This window comes from Hyperoodon ampullatus (genome assembly GCF_949752795.1).
Source record: "Hyperoodon ampullatus genome assembly, chromosome: 14".
NCBI classification, from domain to species: domain Eukaryota; kingdom Metazoa; phylum Chordata; class Mammalia; order Artiodactyla; family Ziphiidae; genus Hyperoodon; species Hyperoodon ampullatus.
The window spans coordinates 32650032-32664841 of NC_136927.1; positions in this window are offsets into that span (position 1 = coordinate 32650032).

Genomic DNA, 14810 nt, shown 5'->3' on the forward strand with positions numbered 1-14810 from the left:
GCCAAGGGGAAACTGAGGCACCCTCTTTCGACTTCAGGGTCGAGGTGGCCAACTCACATGCCTAAACCGTGGGGCTGAGTTTTCTTTTCCTCCTAACTTGAAACTGAAATCCATGATGAAAAAAAAAAAGTAGCACAATTTAGAGAAATTGTCCATTTGAGCACATATACCATTGACCATGCATTGTCTGTTTCTGGGTGAAAGAGCCAGAAAGGATGGAAGGGGGGGTAGAAAAGAGGGGTCGCTGGTGCACTTGATAAGCATTTTCTAATCCCAGGAAGTAGCGACATGGACATAAAATTGTGATGAGCGTGAGACAGTAACTGGACCCTCCCCCCCACCATGCTGTTTATAGTACTTCTCATATCATCAAGGTTGGAAGCAAAAACAACACGCACTCAAACTCACAAAAAATAAATAGACCCTGAACCCACCGACAGTGATGGGAAAGAAAGAACTTTTTTAGACAACTCCCATAAAGACTGTGGAAATGGGAGGGGTGGGCTTTTATGGCAGGGAGAGGGTCCAGAGTCTTAAATAACTATTTTTTAAAAAAGGAAAATAAAATAGAATCCCACTACAAAACAGACAAGAACAGCAAAGTAACTTTTGTCCAACATCTTCAAGACTTAGGAAATCAACAACGTCGTCAAGAACAAACAAACAAAATTCACAGTTGAAGTGTTGACAAGAGGTGAGAAGGGGACCCAGAGCCTCTGATTTCTGGCATTATCCCCCCGCCTCTGAGACAAGAAACAGACAGAAACCAGTCCTCTATTAACTGTCTATCCCCGACTCCCTTCCCCTTCAGCCTGTTGCTGCCGCCGCTGCCGAATTTCAACTGCTTTGGACTGAAAATGTCATAAGCGTGGGTGGTGCCTTCAATGTGTCACTGTTGAATGACAGTCTTGTTTCCCAAGTGCAACCTGTGTTCTTTTAGCCTTCCTCCCTCCTGTCTTTTTGCAGTAGTAGAAGGTGTTTCCATCCTCTGTTGGTGAGCCCACCCGATCCCACACTCTGAGGGGGAATGCTGCAACTTGCAAAGACCAAGACCTCCCTCCCCCGCACACTGTCAAAACTCCTCGAGTCCCACCCCAGGCTCCCCAAACCTAGCGTGGGACCCAAGCATTCCTGGTCCCATCATTCCCAGGATAGATAGATAGACAAACGATCCCTCCAGACCACTTCTCCAGATACTGCAATGCGTTCATTTCCCATCCACGATACCCCGGGGTTGTTCAGATGGGTTCTCATAGCTAATGGGTGTCCCAGTAAAGTTTTCCTAATAGTTTGATTTATTTAGTGGCAGCCCAAAGAGAGAGGTTGACGGAGAAGAGATTTTCATTTAAGGTGAGAAGTTTTCAACCAGTCCCTTAAATGGCTTAGCTAATTAACAGGAACCTTGGAGAGACCCCCAGCTCTTCTGATGTCAGAAACTGAACGTGGTCTGAACAAGACCCTTCCTGGAATGCTGGACATCAGCGTTCTGCTTCCCCATCTCTCTGACATCATGGGATCGGGGAAACCAGCTGTTTATTCTCTTTTTTTACTCCCAGCTGATCTGGGGACATTGACAGTGCATTTTATCTCTCTGGGCTTTAGTCTTCCACTTGAAACATGGGGAATTGGGGTGAGATCAAGCTTTTCAAGCTTTTGGAAATAGCAAAACCTCTGCTCATTAAAAAAGAAAAGAAAAGAAAAGAAATCGTGCCCAGAAGACCCTCTGTGAATAATGAGGCTCTGTGCTGGGTGAGGCAGGGCTGGGAGATTTAGTGCCTGCTTTCTCAGCCTCTTGGCTGAAACCCCAGTGCTCCCCACTGTGGAGTAAAGACTAGTGGGCTTGGTCAGTGTTTCCTTGATGTTAGTTATCTGTGTACGTGCCACACACTTTTGGCATCTTTGTGTATCCCTATCACAATATTTGTACCTAAGTTGATACATTTTTAATACATTTAACTTTTGAAAGGAAAACTATCTGTCGGTATCACAAACAGAAAACCAATATCAGTCACCCTGAATAGAAAGTGAGTGTAAGATAAGGACAAAGGCAACAGTGCAGCAATGGTCACGTTCTAGCTACAGACTGTTACCCGGAGAAGGGTTTGAACCTGGAGCCTGGCGTTTGCGCCCCTTCTTTCTCTTCCCGTCCTTCTTTTCTCTCTCCCTCTCCCCTTTTCTTGATTAAAAACAGATTAGCAGACGTTCAAGATATACCGGCACCCACTGGAGACTTTCTCCTTGAAGTAATCAAATGGGCTAAGAAAAGTGAAAAGGGAATCGTTTCCTCTGTGACTCAGTGGTAGTTAGTGCTCTATCCATGTACTACTAAAAATCATCTTGCGTTCACTAGTGGTGCGCAGCGCATACTTCAGGAAATACTGGATTGGCTTGTTTGGTGAAGTTCCCTCCAGCTCCAAAGTTCTATCATTCTAGTCTCCCTTTTAGCTCCTTTCTGCTCCTTTCCCTCAACGCCCTTCATCTGACCTTTATCCCAGCCCTGATGAAGGACCTTTCTTGGTCTCTGAATCTACAGGATTTATTCGTCATGTTCCTTCTCTTCTGAGTAAACTGCACCCAGTGAATTTTGTAAATTGGAGGTCTGCAGCTATAATTTCGGCAGTGAAGTTGCAGCTTGGTCCATAAGAAGTAACAGTGGTGAGAGCCCAAGAACGGTACTTAGGCTCGTTACCTTGCAATTGGCTTTGGGAGCTGAACTGAAGTGGGAGAAGGGAGGGAGTTTGGACAGGGAAGTTTATTCTCTGGCTTCTTCTAGGGAGGGTGGACAGACCTCATGATACTGAAAGATTATCATGACCTGTAGAACTGTGACTGCCATGTATCAACAAGGATCCTCTAGCTAGAATGGGGAGACTTAGAAGCGAGAAACCAGAACAAAGCAGGGAGACTATCCCCTCCCCATCCCCTGCCCTGGCAGTAGCCTCTTCTTCTTACCTTTAGCTACCCCCCAACTTCCAACCCAACAGGGCCAGAGTCTGACTTCCCTTTGCCCTCCCAGAGCGTCTCAGCCTCCGTCGGCCTTGGGCTCCACCTGGCATTTCCATCTAACTCCCCCCAGTTTTTTTGTGTGTAAATGGAGCATATTTTATGTGCAAATATTTTAGTAACCATATGTTCTGCAAGTAAACCTGTGTTAATACTTGTCAACAACTGCAGAGTTTATGATACCAATAATACTTCCTACAATGAAAAAAAACATTTGTTTGTTTTCTAAGAATGTTTATTTGTAAACATGTATTCACTATATTAATATGAATTTCTTACCTGGCAATAAAACTGATTATATGTGATGCTGTTGGGGTTACCATGTATCTTTCTAGGGTCCTACATCCTAATCTGAGTTTTCACCAGGGAGCACCAGTGTTAGCATAGGGAGCTAAATCCTTAATATTCTGAGGGTACGAGAAATCCTTACAGGTAAAGGAAGATTTTAGTTAATAGCAACAAATTTTCCAGGAGACATTTTTGTTTGAAAGGTTCTTGGTAAGAGTCTTGGGTCATGTCTCTTAATTCACTTCCTGCCTTAAAATATATATCATGGCTTGGTCTCCCTGATCATAACTAAATCTAACCTTAATGGTCAAGATTCTTGCTGAGATTTGCACTTCTGTTTTTACCAGTGACCAGGTTTGTAAAAGACACAAATATGGAAAGTATGGGAGATTGGATTCTTCCACTGTTTATTACATTTTATTTCCTGCCTGCCTTCTGTTAGCATTAAATTTGAGTTCTCAGGTCGAAACCTGCCTTAATATGGTTCCACCAGGGAGGGATTCTGAGAGAAGAATTTGAGGGCAAGGAGCTTATTTGAGAAATGAAGGGAACACTGGTTGGTGTTGGGGAGGTGAAACGGGAAGAAAACCAGCTAATAAAGGATGATTTATCACATCAACTACCGCTATGAGTGACTACAGTTTAATGCTGCAGGGAAACTGGGAGAATTATCCCACCCAAGTGGGCGTGGAGCTGGAGTGTTCACCCACCAACTCCCATCAGACATCATTTGAGCATTGCTTTCAAGAGGTGTTAATGTTTAGACAGCCCCAGGCCATCATGTGCAAGGACAGAGGGATTTCCATGGTGGCAAAGAAAGCCCCAGGCACAGAGATGCTAGGGTGGAGAGATTTCGAAGAGAGAAACCAGAACAAAGCAGGGGGACTGTCCCTTCTCACCCCATGCCCTGGCACTAATTGGAAGTCAGCCATCGTGTACCGAAGTCCTAAAGACACAGGGATTGGGGTGGGGGCTCCCAGGGCTGCTCAAACCTGGATGTCTGAGGTTTCCTGGGAATGAAGCTTCCGCTCTCTGGATACTTGGGGAAGTTGTCCATAGGGGTAGTGGACCACAAACTGCAGTCAGAGTGAGGGTCCTTACTCTGGTATCTGGAGATCCTTCAATGGTCGTGGGTCACTTGGTGCCTCCCAGAGCAGACCCCACTGCTCTCTCTCTGGGGCATAGTTATGGTCCTCAGAGACGTCTAGATGGCTGAGGATGCTTTTCCAGTACTCGGGAACTGTTCAGATCAGGGGAGTTACTGAGCAGCACACATCACAGCCCTGTGGATGTTTCAATAGGATAGAGACTCATGCCTCTTGGGGGGGTGGGGGGCAGTGACAGACTCTTCCATTAGTGAAGCTGTCTGCTTGGTTACAAGTCATAGACAACAACAACAACAACCACCTTATCAATTATATTTGTAGAGCTCTCACGATGTGCCAAACACTGTCGAAGACGATGTGACGGTCACAGTTTTTCATCACGACTGTATAAGGTAGGCACTATTAGCTTTGGAGGTGAGAGATGTATCTAAAACGTGAGTAATTTTGCCCAAAGTACTTCAACTATTAAGCGGTAGAACTGGGATTCGAACTCCAGAGTTCATACTTTAACTACTGTACAGTTGTTCTCACTTGCATGAGCCTGTGAGTCAGTGGGGAAATTTGATAAAGATGCTGATCCCCAAGCTCCACAGGTCTGAATGCGGGCCCGGGATTCAGTGTTTGTAAGAGATACTGCCTCCTCGCCGTGGACCACCCCCGAGAGGCATTTGCATGATGCCATTTCCCTGATCATCCCATATCTGTGAGCTCTTCCTGTGGACCTTGGGATGCAGAAGGAAATGAGATGAAGGTGTGTGCTTCCAAAGAGAAGGACCTTCATCTTTTAGTTTCATGTCTAGTGTTGAAAGGTCGGGTCCTCTGATGGGCAGAGGACTGACTCTAGAAGAACTGGTTGCTCGTATTGATTCCAACGCTAATTTGCCATGTGCCCTGGACCCTGAAAATAGCCCTCTTTGGGACTCTGTTTCTTCCCCCAAGAAGGAGGAGGCTGGGATAGATAATCTCCAATCCTGCTCTCTTGCTTGATTGAGTGGTCACCTTCCCATCGCTGTACCATTTGGTATAGTCAACAGGATTGACTCCCTTCTTACTTCAAAAGTTTGCTCCTGGATGAACAGGATTTTGCTGGGTGTAATAATAATCACTATGGTAATGGCTTTTGTGCACTGAACATTTGCTATGTACCTGGCTTTATGCTAAGGGTTTTCCTTTGCTCTAACATCTATGGACTAGCTTGGAGGTTCTTAACTTTTTTTGAGCCATGGACCCCCTTGGTGGTCTGGTAAAACCTATGGATCCTTTCTCAAAATGTTGACTTTAAATGCATAGAATAAACTGCATAGGATTACAAAACAAACCTATTATCTTGAAATACAGTGATGAAAATATTTTTAAAATCCACATTTGTGATATATTAATATATGTGATTTTTAACTCATGCATTAAAGAACAAGACCTAATGACAGGTTTCAGTGTAGTGCTGAGCACAAACAATTCTTTGAGCTCTCTGCTACCACTGCAATTTGATGCGACAATATCTGTGCTTCTATTGGTGACGTCATCACCAACTGAGGGACATACTACATTTCATTTAGAGACTAGTGAACATAAAGATGTTATTTTGTACCATCCAAGTTCCCAAACCCACTGGATTCTATCCATGGATCCCCTTGACAGTCTGTAGGTCTAGGTTAAGCATTCATGGATTCGTAGGACTTAGAGCTACTTACCTATTTTCTTCATACTTCTATTTTCTCATTTTTTAAAAATAGGGACAATAATAGTATCTTTATTATTGGCTGCTGTGAGAAATAAAATAATCGATTAAACACATTAATTAACTGTTAGTAAACACTTAAGAGTTAGCTTTAGTTATCATAATTATTATTTCAGCGAATCCTTATGATAACCGTAGGAAATGGCACTTTATTATCCACCACTCCCAGAGGAAACTGAGGCTCAGAGAGATTAAATTGGCACAAAGTAACACAACAAGTCAGTGCCAGGGCTGATTGAAACCCAGATCTTTACGATGCAAACTCAAGCTCTTGACCACATGCCATGTTGTATGATTTTTTTCTTTCTGTAGCAGTTTTATTAAATGTCCTCACTACTCCCTGGAATGAAGCCAGTCAGACACTGGGATGTATCCCAGTGATGTCTCCAGTTCTCCTTCCCTCCCCAAGGAGAAAGGCAGATGTCAGAGATTCAGGAAGCCCTTGTCAGACTTGTCTGGGGACTATTTAAAGGCATGTTGGCAACAGTTAATAATTACGTCCTTCCATTCAAAATAAGCTCCCCCCAGCCCAGTGCTTAGAAGATCCCAATTACAAGGACCTCAATGTCCCAGAAATTTTCAGTTTCTTTTATTTAAAAAATCAGTCCCATTAGAAATACATTCATCACCTAAAAACTGAAATGAGTTTTCCTTATCAATTCAGACATTCTCAACCTTGAAAGATAATAATCATCATAATGATAATAATAGCAACAACTCCTTCTGGTATTAATTATTGAGTTTTTATTATGTGCCAGGTACTAGGTTAGGCCTCATTTTCTCCTTTCATCAGTGCTCTGAGGAAGAGGCATCATTCCCATTTTTGAGTTGGGGAAAACTGAGGCTCAGAGAGGTGAAATGACTCATCCAAGATTTTACATGTAGTGAATAGCAGGGTCGGAATTGAAACCCAGATTGTATGATCCAAGCCAACCCTATCACAACAATCCATTTCATTCTTGCATGATCCATATCTGTGCTTGCTTCCTTTGTGGTAAATAATTGGAAACCGTAATGCATACCAAAATTGTTCCAAGAACGTACAGTTAAGTCCGGGGAAAAATATACTCTGGATCAGGTAGTATCCACTGGTCAATATCCATTCCTACTATGTGTCACTGACCTGGAGACATTGAACTTGGTCTGATGCTGCCTCAGTTGATGTTTCTGTCCTTAATGTCCTTCAAGTCTGTCCTCCATAAAAACAGACTTGACCTTCAGAATGCTTTAGTGTCTGTGAGGTGGAAAGAAAGCAGGACTGGAAGAGGCCTCTGGGGCAAGCAGACAGGAAACTAGGAATTTTAACTTAGTATGCCTTAATTTTGTACGCCTTGCAAAAGTCACTTTCCCTCTCTAAGAGGCCATGCAATCTTTTGGATAAGAGTAGGACCTCTGGAGTTCAAGGATTCATGTCTGAATCCAAGTGGGCATAATAATAGCATCTATCGAAGGGCAGTTATGAGAGTGAAATAAGACAATTTAGATAAAGCTCTGAGCACAGTTCACCGGTAATTTATTTTCAGTATTTTAAAACCTCATTCAGAAATCATCACACACTCAGGCCCTGCAGAAGGGATTAGAAGAAAATCACTCTTCTTTGCTTTGGATAAGACATATCTGAACTTCGTTTGGTGCCTTTCCCTCCAATTCTTTGGCTGTTGGTGATGTCATGAGCATATCAAGGAACTGATTTTACTGCACACCTAATTAGATATAGTTATGATGAATTTTAAGAAATGGGAAAGAAAATAAATTTTTGCTCAATGAATGTGGTTTGTTCGATAGAAAGAATTTTTCAGATCTAGAGATTTATAGGGGATAAGTCATAATTAATGAGATCCATGGTAGTAAAAATGGTTGTGAACTCCTGGCTTCATATTAGTTATGTATTGCAGCATAACTATGTAATTACTCCAAAACTTAGCTTTAAAAACAGCACACATTTATTGTCAGGGGTCAGGAATCTGAGCACTGCTTAGCAACATCCCATGAGCCTGCAATCAAGTTGTCAGCCAGGGTTAAAGTCTCATCCGAAGGCTCAAGAGGAGAAAGATCTGCTTGTAAGCCCAGTTCCTCCAGGACTGTTGGACTGAGAGCCTTGCTCAATAAATGTCATCTGTTACCATCATCATCATCATCATCAGCTTAATTAACTAAACTTATACTCTGTCTTAAGAAATTTACATACCTCATCTTTAATCCTCCCAGCAACTCTGAAAGTGTTAGTAACTCCATTTCATAGATAAGGAAACTGAGAAGTTTAATGACTTACTTAAGGTCATAAAGCAAGTGCTGGTGTGGCTTTCAAAACCTAGTTTATAGTATCTGGTTCCACCATTTCCAGCATCTCACTTAGCCCTCTTGAAGTTACTGGTATAACTTAAGTTATCTGGATCCAGTTATGGAGGTAAAACCTTTGTAGGAGAAGAATATCTACATTGTCAGCTTGGTATCTCACTTATTTTCTTGTCAGATTCCAAATCCCAACTTGCGCTGTGTTGTACAGTTCAAAGAAAGCATTTAACATCAAGAAATGTCACGGTTGCTAGAAATAATTTTGTCACATCCTCTTAAAATTTTCCTCTTTGCAAGTTCAGAGGTTTCAGTTAGATTCAAATCTTATAAATCCTCTTTTTAAAACATTATAAAAGAACAGCTCATTTAAAAAAATCTCAGCATCCAAATAGAACAGTACATTGTCTTCATCTTAAAAGGGACAAAATGGGAAGATTCTAAAGAGGCAATTTGTGATGTGCAGGTGCCTTATTTTCTGGTAATTGGAAGTTTTTGATGCCGTAATTTTGTTTTTGTGCCTCAGTGTCCGCTTATCAAAGGCAGTTGAGATGAATATATAAGAATTCTACAGGTTGGGTGTCAGTGGAATCCCCAGATTCAGGGTACCAAAAGTTAACGCCATGTAGGTCTTAAAGCCTTTACCCTGGGTCTCATTTTTGCTACGTGTATCTGCCTCATGGGTACACAATACTTTCTCAAACTGAGTCAACAAAATTTGGGGGAAAATTTACAGACTTCTGAGAGTTCAGTTCTTCTCAAAGCACCTCAGATTCACTCAACAAATACAGAGCACCTACTTTGTGCCAAGTGTTATACTAGGTCTTGAGGATACAAGGATCCCTTCTGCCACCATCACTTCCCCTTAAAACCAAAGGAAGATGGAAGATGGACAAATGGAAAAGCAAGTACCATCTAGAGAGACATCATGGATAGAGGAAAGTCGTGATGTCAGATAGCCTTGGCTTCATATTTCCTCCCTAGCACCTCAAGCTATGTGACCTTGGGGAAATTACTGAGCTTTTTCAGAACCTAAGTTTTCTCATCTCTAAAATGAACTCAGTCAGACCTACCTTGCAATGTTATTTGGGCATCTGAGATAAGCTGTGTGAAACATTCAATCATGGTGGATGCTCAAAAAATTGGAGCTATTATTAATAGGATGCACTTGCTTATTGTTGATTCCTACTCGTTGGAAACCAACTTGGTTTTTGCCTTTTGTTTATGTTAGGATCCCCAGAAACAGATCCCAAGACAAGGATTCACGTTCAAGGTACAAGGGGATCCCAGGAGGAACTGGAAGGGAATGGTAGATGTTAGACACAAGGGGAAGAAGCCAAACAAGGATGCAATTTCAGGGGATGTCCCATGGAGTGTACTCTGGTGTGTATGCGCCTCAGAATTTGCACCAACCCCAAGCACAGAAGCTGGGCTTTCATTCTTTCATTCTTACACCTGCCAATCATTAGCCAAAGGGATGGCAACCTCAGGAACTCTGGCTCACTGCATGTGAGGGGAAAGTGGTACCAGTAGCCCCAGGGAATGCCTCCATAGAGGGTCTCAGGTGCTGGAAGTTAGAATCAAAGGCACACGGAATCTGGAAGAGAGGTGCATGGAAATAGGAAAGGGGTTATGAAGCCATCTGGGTGAAGCACCAACTCTGTCGGTCATACCTCCCTTTTCTGACTTCTGGAGGGCATTAGTCCTGGCCCAACTCACCCCAATAAGTAAGATGAGTTTTCCTTGGTTTATAAACACAGGAAGTTTGGAGAATTTATCTGTCCAAACCTGGCTAATGGGAGGCATTGGGGCATAGCTTTGGGGTCAGCCTGATTTAAGAGAGAACCTCAGGCTAGCTTTTTACAGCCCGTGTGACTTCGGGCCACTGATTCGGCCTCTCTGACTTAAAGTTTCTCATTTATAAACTAGGAATAATGATACACTTCCCCTAGGCTTGTTCTAGGCTGAGATGTCTTTATGTTTACTGATTGCTTTGATGGCGTATCTACTGAGCAGCTGCTCTATGTCAGCTCAGGGCTAAGCCTTGGTACCCTGAAACGAATCAGACACAGGTCCTGCCTCCCAAGATCTTGGCACCGAGTGGAGGAGGCCGACATACACATTACGGACTCTGTCCTTCCTTGCACGTTCTCCCTCTCTCTTTCTCTGTCTCCCTCTCTCTGTTTTATTTTTGATGTTGTCCCTTCTCTCCTTCCTTCCACCTCACTTCCTTCCTCCTTCACTTTCTCTCTCCGTTTCTGTCTTGCATCCTCCTACCACACAGACCTAGTTTTTCTTTCAACTGGACAATATCCAACCTTCTGCCCTGTGAAGTTCCTGCTGTTATTTTCCAAGGCCCTTCTGAAGGTTGCAGAGTCTGTGAAGTTCTGGGAGATTCAATTCAACACAGACCCTCAGGTGTGACAGAGAGTGACTTGGGGATAACAGAAAACCATCCAGAGCTTCAGTTAAAGCTTGGGCGTGGGGAAGGTGGGAGGGGAGGAGAGTGAATCTAGCACCCCCGAGTGGGCAGCCCTGGGGACTGACAAATAGATATGTGGCTCATTACTTTGGGGGTGGATGGGGGTTGGGGGTGGGGGCAGGGTCTGGACAAGAGGTTATTTCCCTCCTGGTTGGCAGATGGGTGGACTCCCAAGTGCAGTGGTGTAGGAATCAGGCAATTCATAGTTTTAATTCTAGCACTGAAACTCGCTGTGTGATCTTGGATGTTGTTTCGTCACCCTCATGATATAGAGGCTGTGATCTTTTAGGGCTGCTCCAGTCCTTGTGGCCAGGATTTCTGCTTTTGAAAATCTCTGACTCCTCCCCACATTGGGCCTCAGGCTTGGAATGGCACCCATGGGGTGCTTCTATAAGAACAAGCAGCTTTTTTTTCATTCCAGGATTCTGGAGGATGAGTAGCTTTGGGCTTGAGAAAGATCTTGATTCAGGGCCCTGGAAACAGACTCTGTTGGCTGGAACCCAGGTACCATTTTATTGTGAAGTTCAGGGCAGCTGCTCTGGGTGGAGAGGGAAACTCTCATGACTTGTATAAGACAGTATTCAGACTCAAATATCATAATTCAGTAGGTCTGGAGGCCCTGGCATCAGTATTTTAAGAAACACACTAGGAATTCTTATGTGGGTAGTTGATGGACCACAGTTGGAGAGTCACTTCTACACACCTGGGCTTGGCTCTGCCCCCAGTACACCAATGTAGTTGTGGAAGGCCTCTGAGCATCTTTCCTTGTCTGCACAATAGGACTTTTCACCCCCGCCCTGTATTCTGCAGGATTTCTGTCAGGAACTGTTGAAATGGCAGATGGCAAAATTCTAAGAATCAAAGATGATGGCCTTGTGCATGAGGTCGCATCACCCCCAAGGTCCCACCTCTCTATTCTCAGAGGCAAAGGGACTTCAGACCGAGAACATTCAAGTGAACACTTCAGCCCCTTGCTGCACCTTCTACATCACATGCCACTTAATTCCCACTTCACTTCCTCTTGGTCAGTTGGTTTTACCCGAGCTGCAGCTGTGGCAGCTGGCCAGGTCTACCCAGGGAACACCTGGCCCAGGTGAGCTGTAGAGCTTTTAGGTTCTGTCCCAGCGACTTCCTGCCTCCATCGGGTAGGACAGTGTCAGGAACCAGCCTGGTCATTCTGAAGCATGTGCGATGCTGGAAGTGTGAGGGGCTCACACCCCACAAGCCAAACCTTGACCAATGGGATGGGAGTTGGTGGTGCCTATTCCCCACTTCCGTCCCTTGGGCAGACAATTCTGAGCGCATTCTATCAGCTCCCCAGGGGTCCTAGTGGGCTGGAGCCTACCTACTCAGTGGTTTTCAGGTCCATGAAGCCCTCTCCTGTTGGCTTTTCCTCCTTTCCTGTTTCCTTTTCCCAGCCCCTCCTCCTTTTCCTTAGAATCACTTCCTAAAAGAACTACCTTGAAGCTTCTACTTTGTACCAATTTCACATGGCAAACCTCATATAAAAGGTTCTCTAGAGGCATTCTGTCATTTACAACCTTAATCCTGAATCTCTCATCCAGGCCCACCTGGACAACCTAGAAGAAATGAACAAGTTTCTAGAAACATATAGCCTGCCAAAACTGAATCAAGAAGAAAAAGACCATTTGAACAGACGGATCGCTAGAAGTAAAATAGAATCTGTAATTAAAAAAAAAAACCTCCCTGTTGGAACTATATTCAATATCCTGTGATAAACCATAATGGAAAAGAATATAAAAAAGAATATATATATAACTGAATCACTTTGCTGTACCGAAGAAAGTAACACGACATTGTAAATCAACTATACTTAAAAAAAAAACAAAAAACAAAAACCCAACTGCCTGCAAACAAAAGTCCAGGACTGGATGGCTTCACTAGGGAATTCTCCCAAACATACAAAGAACTTATACTGATCCTTCTCAAACTCTTCCAAAAGATTGAAGAGGAGGGAACACTCCCAAAGTCATTCTATGAAGCCACCATCACCCTGGTACCAAAATCAGTCAAAGACACCACCAAGGGGCTTCCCTGGTGGCGCAGTGGTTGAGAGTCCGCTTGCCGATGCAGGGGACACAGGTTCATGCCCCGGTCCGGGAAGATCCCACATGCCATGGAACGGCTGGGCCTGTGAGCCATGGCCGCTGAGCCTGCGCGTCTGGAGCCTGTGCTCCGCAACGGGAGAGGCCACAACAGTGAGAGGCCCGCATACCGCAAAAAAAAAAAAAAAAAAGACACCACCAAAAAAGAACATTACAGGCCAAACCCCGCTGCCCACACCATGCTCCCTCCTGTAACGTATTCAGTTATTTCAAGGGCCCTTCAGTTCTCAAGCTGGCAGGGAAATACATCCACTTGGGCACTAATTATCCTTAGACAAGAGTATTATGAAACACCCCCATTAGGTCAAAAGGTGAGCACAGAAGAGGGGTGTCATTCAATTTCTCCTAACACTCCCTAAGATTAAGAAGACAAAAATGAGATGCCATTGAAAGTTACAATTCTTCACTTTTTAAAAATCCTCCCACTTCCTGTTTTCTCTTGGGAGATTGAAAAGTGTCTTCTTGCACATTTCTCATTACCAGAACTTAGTGAGAATTCTGATTAGGGCTACTGCACACTTTGGTGGTAGTTTTCAAATTGTGGCTCTGGCTCCTTCTTTGCCAGGCTGCCGGGCTTTGCATCCTCGCCAAAGATGCCCTCCATCATAATAATCCTAATAGCTATCATTTATTGAAAGTCTACTACGTGCCAGGCAATTTGCATACATTAGCACCAGTCCTCACAAAAATCATATGAGGTGGAAACTATTTACCCTAATTTTAGAGGAGGAAAGTGAGGCTCAGCTGGTGAAGTGATTGGCTTGCAGCCATACAGCTAGGGAAGGGCAGACCTGGGATTCAGAATAAAGTCTATTCTCTGGTCAGGAACTTTTCATGTCTAGCCTTCACAGGGGATCTTGGGGAGAGAGAAGATAAGACAACAAGACAACTTGTCACCACTTCCGGAATGGCCATCCGTTCCAATCAGGATGTTGGTTATGAGCTATTATGTCTTCAGCCTTGGTTTCTTGGTCTCTCTGGGAACAGTGCTATAGTTTATGGAATCCCAGGAGACTCTGAGACATCCCATTAGAAGGACAGTAAAAGCAGACCCAAGAATTGACTGATTGCTTATTCATTATTCTGTTATTTCTGAACTCTTCCATCTGTGGAACAGGGGACTGTCAGCAATTACCACGATGTTCTTTCCAGAAAGGGACCTCTTGGTCTGGCTAAAAATCTCGCCCAGAATTGAACAGAATCTTGGAGTAAATCCTCCTGATGTGATGTCAATCTTCAGCTGTCACTGGGGCTTCCCAGCAAATCTTCAGTGGACAACTTGGGGGCAAAGTGAGAGAACCAGACTTTTGCAAAGGAAGGAACAGTCCCCTCTGGGATTTTTAAGTGCCAGTCATCTTGTTGAGCAGCTGCGCGCAGAGGCAACGAGGTCTTGTGATGGATCAGCAGACTAATACTGGGTAACAGAGGATCAGGTGTGAGCGGGGATTGTCTGCATAGCAAGAGAGAAGTCGGGTCTGTTCCCTGTCCTCCCAGCAGGGGCCTCTATCATTTTGAATTTTATTTATTTTTTTATACAGCAGGTTTTTATTAGTTATCCATTTTATACATATTAGTGTATATATGTCAATCCCAATCTCCCAATTCATCACACACACACCCCCAGCACCTTCCCCCCTTGGTGTCCACATGTTTGTGCTCTACACCTGTGTCTCTATTTCTGCCCTGCAAACCGGTTCATCTGTACCATTTCATTTTGCTTTTTCTCTTCTTTCTCTGCCTCTGCTTATGCTCTGAGTGTCCACACACCTGTATAC